Source organism: Triticum dicoccoides, chromosome 7B (genome assembly GCF_002162155.2).
Source record: "Triticum dicoccoides isolate Atlit2015 ecotype Zavitan chromosome 7B, WEW_v2.0, whole genome shotgun sequence".
NCBI classification, from domain to species: domain Eukaryota; kingdom Viridiplantae; phylum Streptophyta; class Magnoliopsida; order Poales; family Poaceae; genus Triticum; species Triticum dicoccoides.
Genome location: NC_041393.1, coordinates 43,186,881 through 43,199,533, shown reverse-complemented (window position 1 = coordinate 43,199,533; position 12,653 = coordinate 43,186,881).

The window sequence follows — 12,653 nt, the reverse complement described above, 5'->3', positions numbered from 1 at the left end:
TTCGGTGCCGGCGCGGCAAAAACACCTGGGGAAGGCCTGTTGGAGGCGCTAGTGGAGATGCTCTTAGAGCCCCAGTTTTTCTCAAGGGGACCGTGCTTCCCTTCCCCATCGACTAGCATAAGCAAGGAATAATCACCCGAGACACCATGTATGTATTCCTTCACCGTTGTGCGCAACATGCTCAACCAGGCTACACCATCACACTTTTAAGCATTATGCTGATGCTACTTTGAAAAAGGCTCTCTTTCTTTCTTTTTGTACAAATTATTGGAGCAAGTGCACCAGCTAATCTAGTCTATATTTTGTTGAAGAAACCAAGTGGGTTTGTTGGTTCCAGCCATCCCGCTGATATTGATATAGTCGAATATGTTCCCTGATATTGAAACGACAATCAGCGATAGACAAGCTATAGGTCACTGTCCACTGCCCTGTGTGTTAGATCTTCCCAAGATGTGCCTTTCATGATGACCATGGCACCACAAACGAAACTACTTCACGGACGATTTTTGGTTGAACGATACCTGCACGATGGCTAATCCAAGGGCGTACGGCTGTTCAGAATTGCCAATGGATGGTGCGAGGAGTCATGTCGTGCATGTATCGGCTAGCAATCGTCGTCTGTGTAGCAATGCTCCACCACAAATTATCGGTTTGTCTATTACTGCCACTCAATTATTAGTATTGTTTATTGCGTGTTGCTCTCCGGCATATTTTATCTTTTCTTGCTTGTTGCTATCCCATCATAATTCTAGAATCATTATTTTTCTTGATTATAATTTTATCCCAGTGATAACAAGCTATATTCTCTCACTACATTTGTATTTTAAGCCATGTTCTGTTAAATCTGTTTATGTCACTTGTTGCTCCAAAGTTCCATTTGATTCACACACAAAAGAATTATGTATGTATATCGAGGGTGCAGTACCACAGTATGTATGAACTGGAGCTGGATTGCTTTTTGGTTATATACAATGACACTAAGCATAAGCCTATATTGAATTATTTTAATGTGGATTTTCCCATTGCAATATTATTTGTTGGAAGGGTTTCCTAGGCTTGTTTTAAAAGATTAGCTCGCCAACTTCATTATCTCTGAATTCACTCCCCGTCTTGACCGAGAAAAAGTCGCTTTTCTAAAGACCCGAGGAAGTCCTTGTGGACCCATTTTGGAGGATAAGAACTTGTTAATTTCTGTAGGAAAAGTAATATTCACACTAGCTCCCTTTTCAGTGCGTGGGATCATCCTTTTTCTTCTTCAAATTGATCGAGAATTACGGATGGCAACATGTAGTAGTAAAGTACAGAAATGCCAATCAAGTAAATCTATCGCACCAGGAATCCAGTATGTAGCCTATAAGGAATGTTTCCAGAACTTAAGTATCTATGAGATAGCATTGGCAAAAAAAGATAAATAAAGAATAACGGCGATAAAGGCTTTACTGCATAATTTAATCTCCCTTTCCTGTTTCTACCATATACTTCCTTTTCTGCATAATTTAATCTCCCTTTCCTGTTTCTACCATATAGTTCCTTTTCTTTCTTTCTTTCAAACAAAAAAGGTTAAACAAACAATGGGCAGGACAATCTTTAGTAGTAGTGGGCGTATCTATTCTGCTCCCACTTTGCTGCTGCTGCCGCCGCCTCATCATCATCACCATTATTATTCCTTGGGAAAAAAAAAAACATCACCATTATTATGTTCGAAATGCATCCTCATCCGAACGAACACCTATTTCCATCTAACCAAAAGTTCAAGTTCTTACATGCTGGACCTAATATTGCGACCGATCGAGTTTGTGGCCTCTTGTTAGAAAGAATTCGAAGGGCCAACCAGAACCAACCGAAAGGTCTCTTCTCCTGTGAAGTGCTCTGTCCTAGTCAGTTGGGTTGCACAGGAAACGAAGAATCCAACACATGTCTTGTTAGCAGTGTCTCCTGATAGCAGCGTAGGACAAGAGAAAACGAGAGCCATGCATGCATCCTAATCAGTCCTCCTGTATGCTACCAGTCTACGGGTATGTTTGGCTGGCAGCCGAGAGCTACCATGCCAATATTTTGGCGTTGACCATCAGCTTGGGAAGGCGTTTGGATTGGTGCCAGCCTCTTCTTACCTTGCCAAATTTTTGGTCGCTAGTACACATCCCTTTCACTTTTTACGCCCATGCGTTGGCATGGCAGAGGCGGCAGAATTCTCCACCAAAAAATTGGCAAGCCCTCAATTGGCAGGGCAGCCCTGGGCACTAACCAAACAGCCCCTACATACCACCAAGGATAGGGAAAGAGAGATCTATACCACCCAAGCTCCGAGGAGACAAGCCTCAACCCCTGGACGGATAGAGAAATATAAGCACGAATGGATTCTCAACGCTGCAAGTATGACACGTCTGCGTTAGATGCTCTGCTTTCTGCCTGGATTCTTCTCTTCACTCTGCTTGAGCTTTCGGTCGAAGGAGGGGATTCCTGTTACCTGGCAGGCTGTGGTCGCTTGCCCGGCTTGCCGGTCCTTTCTAGCAATTCGTTCATGTAGGTGGTCTGATACGCAAAAATAATCAGACATTGGGGAGTGCAGAGTGGTCAAGTTCCACTACTAGTCAAGGCAAGGAATACGCAATTTTCTCAAGCTCTGGGCCCATGCTAGAAGGACATTCTTCTGATGGAGACATTATGTTCTTTGTCACGCATGCCCCACATATATTCATATCCATCCTTGTCATGAAAGTGAAAAGGCACGACCAGGGGTACGACCCATGCAACTAGTTGTGGGTACTCTTTGACCGACGACGCATTTTCACGCTTGGATCAGGGCAAGGTTTTTGTTTGGGACCAGAAAAATAAATCATTATCAGATTAAGTGGAGGACTGAACTGCAGTCAGCATGCACCAGGTCCCCACACCAACATTGGAACATGTTCAGTGATATGATAGTACTATTATGTGACAGGCAGGGTTTGAAGTTTTTTTTGTCTCACCGATCTAAGTTAATGGGTACAACAAATGGTTCAGAATTACAAGGCCAAGCCAAAGCCGCTAATAAAGCCCAACACAATAAATTGGGGGTTTTCAGCAAGTGGTTCAGCAGGCTTGGAACAAGGAGGTAATTTCCACTGATGCCATCCGAGTGCTTCATATCAAACTTTCTAGAACCACTTCACCCCTGAGGAAATGGAACAAAGATTTGAGAGAGAAAAAATAGAAGGATACAAGAGGACATTGCAAATGAAGTGATTTTCAAGCCGGACCTTGCCTAGGAAAGTAGTCAGCTATCCGAGGATGAAAGGGGTTTAAGGAGAGATCTCAAGGCTAAATTGCTGGGTTTTGTAGCGCTCGACCGAATCAGATGGCGACAAAGATCCAGGGTGACTTGAGAGGTTTCCATGCGGTCGGGCCCTTTGGAAGACTTGGGCCCCGGCCAAGTGCCAGCTTCACTTCTGGCTAGCGATGAGGCGTCGGATTTGGACGGCAGACAGACGCCTTCGACACGGCCTCCAGTCCCACGTCATGTACCCACTATGCGAGCAGGAGGCTGAGACTGCAGACCACCTGGCATTGGGCTGTGTGTTTGCCATGGAGGTGTGGCACTCTGCCCTCGCACGGTGCGGCCTCGGCCAGTTGGTGCCCAACATGGATGCAACTCTCATAGAGTGGTGGCCAGCCAGTCGTGCGATGATCCCGAAGGAGCGGAGGAAGGGTTTTGATTCGCTTTCCCTCCTCATCATCTAGATGCTATGGAAGGAGTGTAATAGTCGTGTCTTCCAGCGGTCAGCGGTCGTTGCTAGAGAGCTTTGTCATCGCATCAGTGATGAGGTTGAGCTATGGAAACTTTCTGGTGCGAGGGGGTTGTCGGATGTTAGAATAAAACGCTAATGCAAGATCATAGACGACACACCGAGGCACGATATTTGTTAACGAGGTTCACCGATATGGCTACATCCCTGGGGCATTGACTACGGACGCTCCTCCCCAAGATACCGCAACACCGGCCGCCCGGGCGCCGGCACAAGCCGCCGGCTCCCCCGCGTACCTGTTGCTATCAAGTCGTCATGGGTTACAACGTGTGGTGCCCCTCCGTATATAAGAGGCCTAGGATACAAGTGTCCGACTCCTACACAACTCGTACCTAACCACATCAATTACAACTCCAAGTCCACGTAACCCCTTGCGTACATAATATTCCACACAAATATAACATCGGACTTCTGGAGGTAGGACCTTCTAGCATGTAGGACGTTGTTGGGTGCCCCATGGTGTTAATGACTACCCACCATATGCTACCGTGGGGATGATTGTAACCGCGGCAATCCGCCGGACTCTCTGTGCTTCGAGGCTGTTTGGATGGATGCCCCAGCTTGCCAAGCCAAATATTTGCGTTGACCAGATTCTTTGGCGTCGTTTGGATTGCTGCCAACAATTTGGTGTGCCCACGCTGCCTGCCGCTGTGCAGTTCAATTTCTCGCCAACAAGCTGGCCAAGTGTGGGAGACAAAAACGGCCGCCAATATTTTGGCTCGCCCTCGCATTGGCGCGGCCAGCCCGGACAGAATCCAAACAGGCCCTTCTATTTCTCTTCCTCTAATACATCGACGCGCAAAGTTTTGCGCGTCCGCAAAAAAAAGAAAAGATCCAGGGTGACCAAGATCAAAGTGGGAGATGCTAATACAAAATGGTTTCACCTCAGAGCAAACGGGAGGAGAAGGAAAAATCATATTCCCTCGCTGACTTTTGGCACCGAGACGCTAGCCGATGACGAGGACAAAGCAAAGGCTCTGCTTGATTACTTTAGTAAGCTCATGAGGCATAGACAGGAGCGCACATGGGGCCTGGATCTGCACTTCCTCAATCTTCCATCCTTCAACCTGCAACATCTAGATGGTCTGTAACACCCCCAGTATCATGCTACGGTAATCTCATGCTTAATGATGCCATGTTATCATAATTAAGTTGCTAATCCTCACTTTGTTTCAAACCAAACTCAAATTCAAATTTAAAATGCAAGTCAAATATTTATTTCTTCAGAAAGTAAAAATAAAATGTTCACCTTGTTCTATAAATTTCCCTGATCATTGTCATGTTGAAATCGGCCTCTCTTGAATTCCCAAAATGCCCATGGGAATTAATTTAGTAGTCCAGTAGCAATTAAATTGGCCTTTTCTATTTCTAAAAATGGTTAGACAACTCCTTTTGACCCCAAACTTTTTGTTCCATCTCAAGATATTGTGTTAGATTTATGTGCCAAGTTTTTTTCAAAAAAAAAATCATTTGGTACTAAAAGAAAATGCAAAACAGAGACTAAAATTGAAAAACAGAAAAGAGAAAAAAGGAAAAAGAAAAAGAAAAGGCCCCACTTTGCACTTGGGCCACAAGTGCATAGTGCAAGCCCCTTCCACCTCAGGCCACTTCCCCCCGGCCGCCTTCCTCTTATTCATCGAGCCCCCCGTGGACAAACCGAGCGCGTCCATGGCGCAGATGTGGCACGCGTCGGCCATCCCACGCCTCCTCGTCGATGGTAAGGATGCCCTCTGCCCCTAGGGGTTCTTCCGCGCCCACTCCCCCTCGCAGGTCTCCCTCCTCTCGCCCTAGATCCGCCACTTCGCGCACACCCGACGCCACCAACGCCATGAACCTCGTCGTTCTCGCGGCCACCGAGCTCCCCGCGGGATAGATCCATGTCCGGGAGCTTCCTCGTCGTCGACTACATCGACTGCGCGCTCTGGATCAAAATGGTGCAGCCCGCGCAGTCACAATCGAGCTCATCTTGTTCCTCGGGCGCGTGGATCGCCGTCGTTGAAACGTCGTAAACCAGCCTTCCCCGAGCCTGCTCACCAGCTCATCGTCCTCGTTGTGAGCTTCTGCACATTCCCCGTCTCTCCCGCACTCGGTCCCTCGTCCCTAGCCGCCATCGCCATTGCTAACGATGCCCAGTTCCGCTGGCGCGCTCGCTGCCCTCGCTGCAGCCCTTCTCCCGGTCATCTGAGCACGCGAGCGTGCTCAGGGCACCGTAGTGGTGCGGCCCGGCCCTTTGGTTAGCTCGGTTTCGAGCTGTGCCGCCGTTCCCGAGGAGCTCCCGAAGCCACCGTCGCTCATCGTCATTGCTGTCACTGTTTCCGGCCGCCTTAGCATGCGCAGCGTGCATCGTTGCACACGCGGCGCCGCGCTCGATCGATCCATATGCTCAGCCGCTTGTTTGGTAGCCTGTGGACAAAACCCCCGCGTCACTGCCGCGTTCGACCTCGCCGGAGCCTCCACGCCGGCATCGCTGCAGGCCATCTCCAGCCACCCCGCAACTGCCGTCTGACGCGCCTCCTAGCGCCGCATCTGTAGCCCCCAACCGCTCGGCGAGCCGTCGCCGGAGGAGAGCGCACGACCTCGCCGGCGTTAAGCCACTGACGTGGCCGACAATTAGTGCTAATGCCCCCCCCTAATACAGACGCTGACAACCTGGCCCCGCACCCTAATTAAGCTAAACAAGTTTAGTTTAAAACCCCTGTTAAGCTAACAGAGACTGACCATGGGCCCCACTGGTTAGTTGACCAGTCAAACCTACTAACTGGGCAGTCCCAATTACTGACAGGTGGGACCCTTGGCCTCCCTTTGACTTCGTTGACCAGTCAACTGGTCAACAATTGACTAGGCTGACTCAGCCCCACTGGCCCACATGTCATACACAGTGGCTAGCAGCTGCTGTGTATAAAATTTTATTGTACTATTTATTTTTCAAATTACTCCAGATTTTCAGAAAATGTTTAAAACTTTAGAAAATCATATAAAATAATTTATAACTCAGATGAAAATAATTTATATATATATAATGATCAAAAAAATAAGACAAATCTGAATATGCCATCCACATACATCTCACATGCGTATAACACCGCAAACATAGAACCTTCCCGTCCGATTCATTTGTCAGAAAAATGCCAAACACCGGAAAACATTCTCAAATGTTTTCCCGCTTCCTCTATAACGTGTAGTACTGCGTTAGGTCAGCCTAGCACTGCATATTGCCATGTCATGCATCATAATGCACTTGTTTGCCTTATATTTATTATTTCTCCCCCCTCTTCTCTCCGGTAGACACCGAGACTGACGCTTCTGCCGAGCACAACTACACCCCTGACGTGCAACCACTCTCAGTAGAGTCTCCAAGCAAGAAAACCCCCTTGATCATTCCTATATTGCCCATTCCTTCTCTCTCATGCTTGCATTAGATTTTGCTACTGATGTTCATTTGTACCTATTCTGATGCATAGCCTAATTTTGTAACCTGCTATTGTTACCTACCTGCTTATCCTATATGCTTAGTATAGGTTGGTTAGTGATCCACCAGTGACCGCTCACCTTGTCCCTGTTGCCCCCTCTTTATGATCGATGACTCGATCAACGTGATCGACGTCTAGAGCCTGACACATCACCTCACACCCCCTAGTTGTACGACTCTGCAGAGCTACTATCGAGTGGCGAGGGCGATACCTCGTATAACACTTCTGATGAGATCTATGTAGTGTAGTTAATGGGTCGTGGTCTACGGAGGGTGATTCCTCCTTCACCACTCCCGATAACGACTCTGTTGTGCAACACCTCAAGTGTGAACCCTCAAGGGTGATTCCTCCAAGTTCACCTTGACGGTTACATCAAGTGGAATTCATCGAGGGTGATTCCTCGGATTCCCCCTTGGTGTTATGGACACACGGTTACTTTGACTTTACCCCCAGAACCATGTTAAAGACAGGTCGGCCCTGAGGGGTACCCGCGAGAGTTACTGTTTCTGCAGGACTGGAGGGACATGCGGTACCACCCCGGTAGAGGTGGACCTGAGTTCCCGACAGTCTCTTGCGAGTCGGGTTCACCGTGAGGGTACCCGCGAGTGATGTGGAGTCCGATGGACTTGGAGGGTACCCGCGAGATAACTACGCGACACGGTCGGGCATTCTTAGCCCTTGTCGTAAGTCCGTGAGACGGGGCGACGGGACCACATATCATGGATCATTGATCATTACTGCGCGCTCCCAAGACACTAATGGTTTGGATATGTGATCTGAGTAGGCCTCTGGCCTTTTCGCACTGACCACCACGCGGGGATGACTATGGGCACTCTGCGTCTTACGTTTCTCCAAAAGCTCTTCGGACGTCAGCGATTGAGCGACACGCGCCCGGGTGGTCCGCGTAAGCACCTGCCTTATATAAGGAGGTATTCAGGACTGATCTCGGTCGTCCAAGCAGCGTGCAGGAGTGCAAAGGGCGATGGGCCCAAGACCCCTGTGCGCTTAGGATTTAGACTGGCGTGTTGGCCTCTTTGTTGAGCCTAGGTAGGACTATGGTGTGTCGATCAGCTGAGGCCGGGAATGATCTGATGGTGTGCCCGACCGGAGTTAATCGAGCGTGTTGGGTAAGTTTATGTGAAGGAAATATGCCCTAGAGGCAATAATAAAGTTATTATTTATTTCCTTATTTCATGATAAATGTTTATTATTCATGCTAGAATTGTATTAACCGGAAACATAATACATGTGTGAATACATAGACAAACATAGTGTCACTAGTATGCCTCTACTTGACTAGCTCGTGAATCAAAGATGGTTAAGTTTCCTAGCCAGGGACAAAAGAGTTGTCATTTGATTACCGGGATCACATCATTAGGAGAATGATGTGATTGACTTGACCCATTCCGTTAGCTTAGCACACGATCATTTAGTATGTTGCTACTGCTTTCTTCATGACTTATACATGTTCCTGTGACTATGAGATTATGCAACTCCCGTTTACCAGAGGAACACTTTGTGTGCTACCAAACGTCACAACGTAACTGGGTGATTATAAAGGTGCTCTACAGGTGTCTCTGAAGGTACATGTTGGGTTGGCGTATTTTGAGATTAGGTTTTGTCACTCCGATTGTCGGAGAGGTATCTCTGGGCCCTCTCGGTAATACACATCACTTAAGCATTGCAAGCATTGTAACTAAAGAGTTAGTTACGGGATGATGTATTACGGAACGAGTAAAGAGACTTGCCGGTAACGAGATTGAACTAGGTATTGGATACCGACGATCGAATCTCGGGCAAGTAACATACCGATGACAAAGGGAACAACGTATGTTGTTATGCAGTTTGACCGATAAAGATCTTCGTAGAATATGTAGGAGCCAATATGAGCATCCAGGTTCCACTATTGGTTATTGACCGAGAATAGTTCTAGGTCATGTCTACATAGTTCTCGAACCCGTAGGGTCCGCACGCTTAATGTTACGATGACAGTTTTATTATGAGTTTATAAGTTTTGATGTACCGAAGGAGTTCGGAGTCCCGGATGAGATCGGGGACATGACTAGGAGTCTCGTAATGGTCGAGACGTAAAGATCGATATATTGGACGACTATATTCGGAGTTCGGAAAGGTTCCGAGTGATTCGGGTATTTTTCGGAGTACCGGGGAGTTACGGGAATACGGGGGAAGAAGTATATGGGCCTTATTGGGCTTTAGGGGAGAGGGAGAGGCAGGCCGCGCGCCCCCCCATTGACTAGTCCGAATTGGACTAAGGGGAGGGGCGACGCCCCCTCCTTCCTTCTCTTCCCTCTTCCCCTTCCTTGTCTCCTACTCCTACTACTTGGAAGGACACCTAGTTGGACTAGGAAAGGGGGAATCCTACTCCCGGTGGGAGTAGGACTCCCCTAGGGCGCGCCATAGAGAGGGCCGGCCCTCCCCTCCTCCACTCCTTTATATACGGGGGCAGGGGGCACCCCATGAACACACAAGTTGATCTACGGATCGTTCCTTAGCCGTGTGCGGTGTCCCCCTCCACCATATTCCACCTCGGTCATATCGTCGTGGAATTTAGGCGAAGCCCTGCGCCGGTAGAACATCATCATCGTCACCACGCCGTCGTGCTGACGGAACTCATCCCCGACGCTTTGCTAGATTGGAGCCCGGGGAACATCATCGAGCTGAACGTGTGCTGAACACGGAGGTGCCGTACGTTCGGTACTTGGATCGGTCGAGTCGTGAAGACGTACGACTACATCAACCGCGTTGTGATAACGCTTCCGCTTACGGTCTACGAGGGTACGTGGACAACACTCTCCCCTCTCGTTGCTATGCCATCACCATGATCTTGCGTGTGCGTAGGAAAATTTTGAAATTACTACGTTCCCCAACAGTGGCATCCGAGCCTAGGTTTTATGCGTTGATGTTATATGCACGAGTAGAACACAAGTGAGTTGTGGGCGATACAAGTCATATTGCTTACCAGCATGCCATACTTTGGTTCGGCGGTATTGTTGGATGAAGCGGCCTGGACCGACATTACGCGTACGCTTACGCGAGACTGGTTCTACCGACGTGCTTTGCACACAGGTGGCTGGCGGGTGTCAGTTTCTCCAACTTTAGTTGAACCGAGTGTGGCTACGCCCGGTCCTTGCGAAGGTTAAAACAACACTAACTTGACGAACTATCGTTGTGGTTTTGATGCGTAGGTAAGAACGGTTCTTGCTAAGCCCGTAGCAGCCACCTAAAACTTGCAACAACAAAGTAGAGGACGTCTAACTTGTTTTTGCAGGGCATGTTGTGATGTGATATGGTCAAGACGTGATGCTATATTTATTGTATGAGATGATCATGTTTTGTAAGCGAAGTTATCGGCAACTGGCAGGAGCCATATGGTTGTCGCTTTATTGTATGAAATGCAAACGCCCTGTAATTGCTTTACTTTATCACTAAGCGGTAGCGATAGTCGTAGAAGCAATAGATGGCGTAAACGACAATGATGCTATGATGGAGATCAAGGTGTCGCACCGGTGATGATGGTGATCACGACGGTGCTTCGGAGATGGAGATCACAAGCACAAGATGATGATGGCCATATCATATCACTTATATTGATTGCATGTGATGTTTATCCTTTATGCATCTTATCTTGCTTTGATTGACGGTAGCATTATAAGATGATCTCTCACTAAATTTCAAGATAAAAGTGTTCTCCCTGAGTATGCACCGTTGCCAAAGTTCGTCGTGCCCAGACACCACGTGATGATCGGGTGTGATAAGCTCTACGTCCATCTACAACGGGTGCAAGCCAGTTTTGCACACGCGGAATACTCAGGTTAAACTTGACGAGCCTAGCATATGCAGATATGGCCTCGGAACACGGAGACCAAAAGGTCGAGCGTGAAGCATATAGTAGATATGATCAACATAATGATGTTCACCATTGAAAGCTACTCCATTTCACGTGATGATCGGTTATGGTTTAGTTGATTTGGATCACGTGATCACTTAGAGGATTAGAGGGATGTCTTTCTAAGTGTGAGTTCTTAAGTAATATGATTAATTGAACTTAAATTTATCATTAACTTAGTCCTGGTAGTATTTTGCAAATTATGTTGTAGATCAATAGCTTGCGTTGTTGCTTTCATATGTTTATTTTGATATGTTCCTAGAGAAAATTGTGTTGAAAAATGTTAGTAGCAATGATGCGGATTGAATCCGTGATCTGAGGTTTATCCTCATTGCTGCGCAGAAGAATTATGTCCTTGATGCACCGCTAGGTGAAAAACCTATTGCAGGAGCAGATGCAGACGTTATGAACGTTTGGCTAGCTCAATATGATGACTACTTGATAGTTTAGTGCACCATGCTTAACGGCTTAGAATCGGGACTTCAAAGACGTTTTGAGCGTCATGGACCATATGAGATGTTCCAGGAATTGAAGTTAATATTTCAAGCAAATACCCGAGTTGAGAGATATGAAGTCTCCAACAAGTTCTATAGCTAAAGGATGGAGGAGAATCGCTCAACTAGTGAGCAAGTGCTCAGATTGTCTGGGTACTACAATCGCCTGAATCAAGTGGGAGTTAATCTTCCAGATAAGATAGTGATTGACAGAGTTCTCTAGTCACCATCACCAAGTTAGTAGAACTTCGTGATGAACTATAGTATGCAAAGGATGACGAAAATGATTCCCGAGATCTTCGTGATGTTGAAATCAACGAAGGTAGAAATCAAGAAAGAACATCAAGTGTTGATGATTGACAAGACCACTAGTTTCAAGAAAAGGGCAAAGGGAAAGAAAGGGAAACTTCAAGTAGAATGGCAAACAAGTTGTCACTCCCGTGAAGAAGACCAAAGCTGGACCAAAGCCTGAAACTGAGTGCTTTCACTAGAAGCGGAAATGCCCTGAACATTTGGTGGATAAGAAGGATGGCAAAGTGAACAAGGGTATATTTGATATACAGGTTATTGATATGTGCCTTACTAGTGTTTATAGTAGCCCCTGATTATTTGATACTTGTTCGGTTGCTAAGATTAGTAACTCGAAACAGGAGTTACAGAATAAACAGAGACTAGTTGAAGGGGAAGTGACGATGAGTGTTGGAAGTAGTTCCAAGATTGATATGATCATCATCGCACACTCCCTATACTTTCGGTATTAGTGTTAAACCTAAATAAATGTTATTTAGCATTTGCGTTGAGCATGAATATGATTTGATCATGTTTATTGCAATATGGTTATTCATTTAAAGTCAGAGAATAATTGTTGTTCTGTTTACATGAATAAAACCTTTAATGGTCATACACCCAATGAAAATAGTTTGTTGAATCTCGATCGTAGTGATACACATATCCATAATATTGATGCCAAAAGATGCAAAGTTAATAATGATAGTGC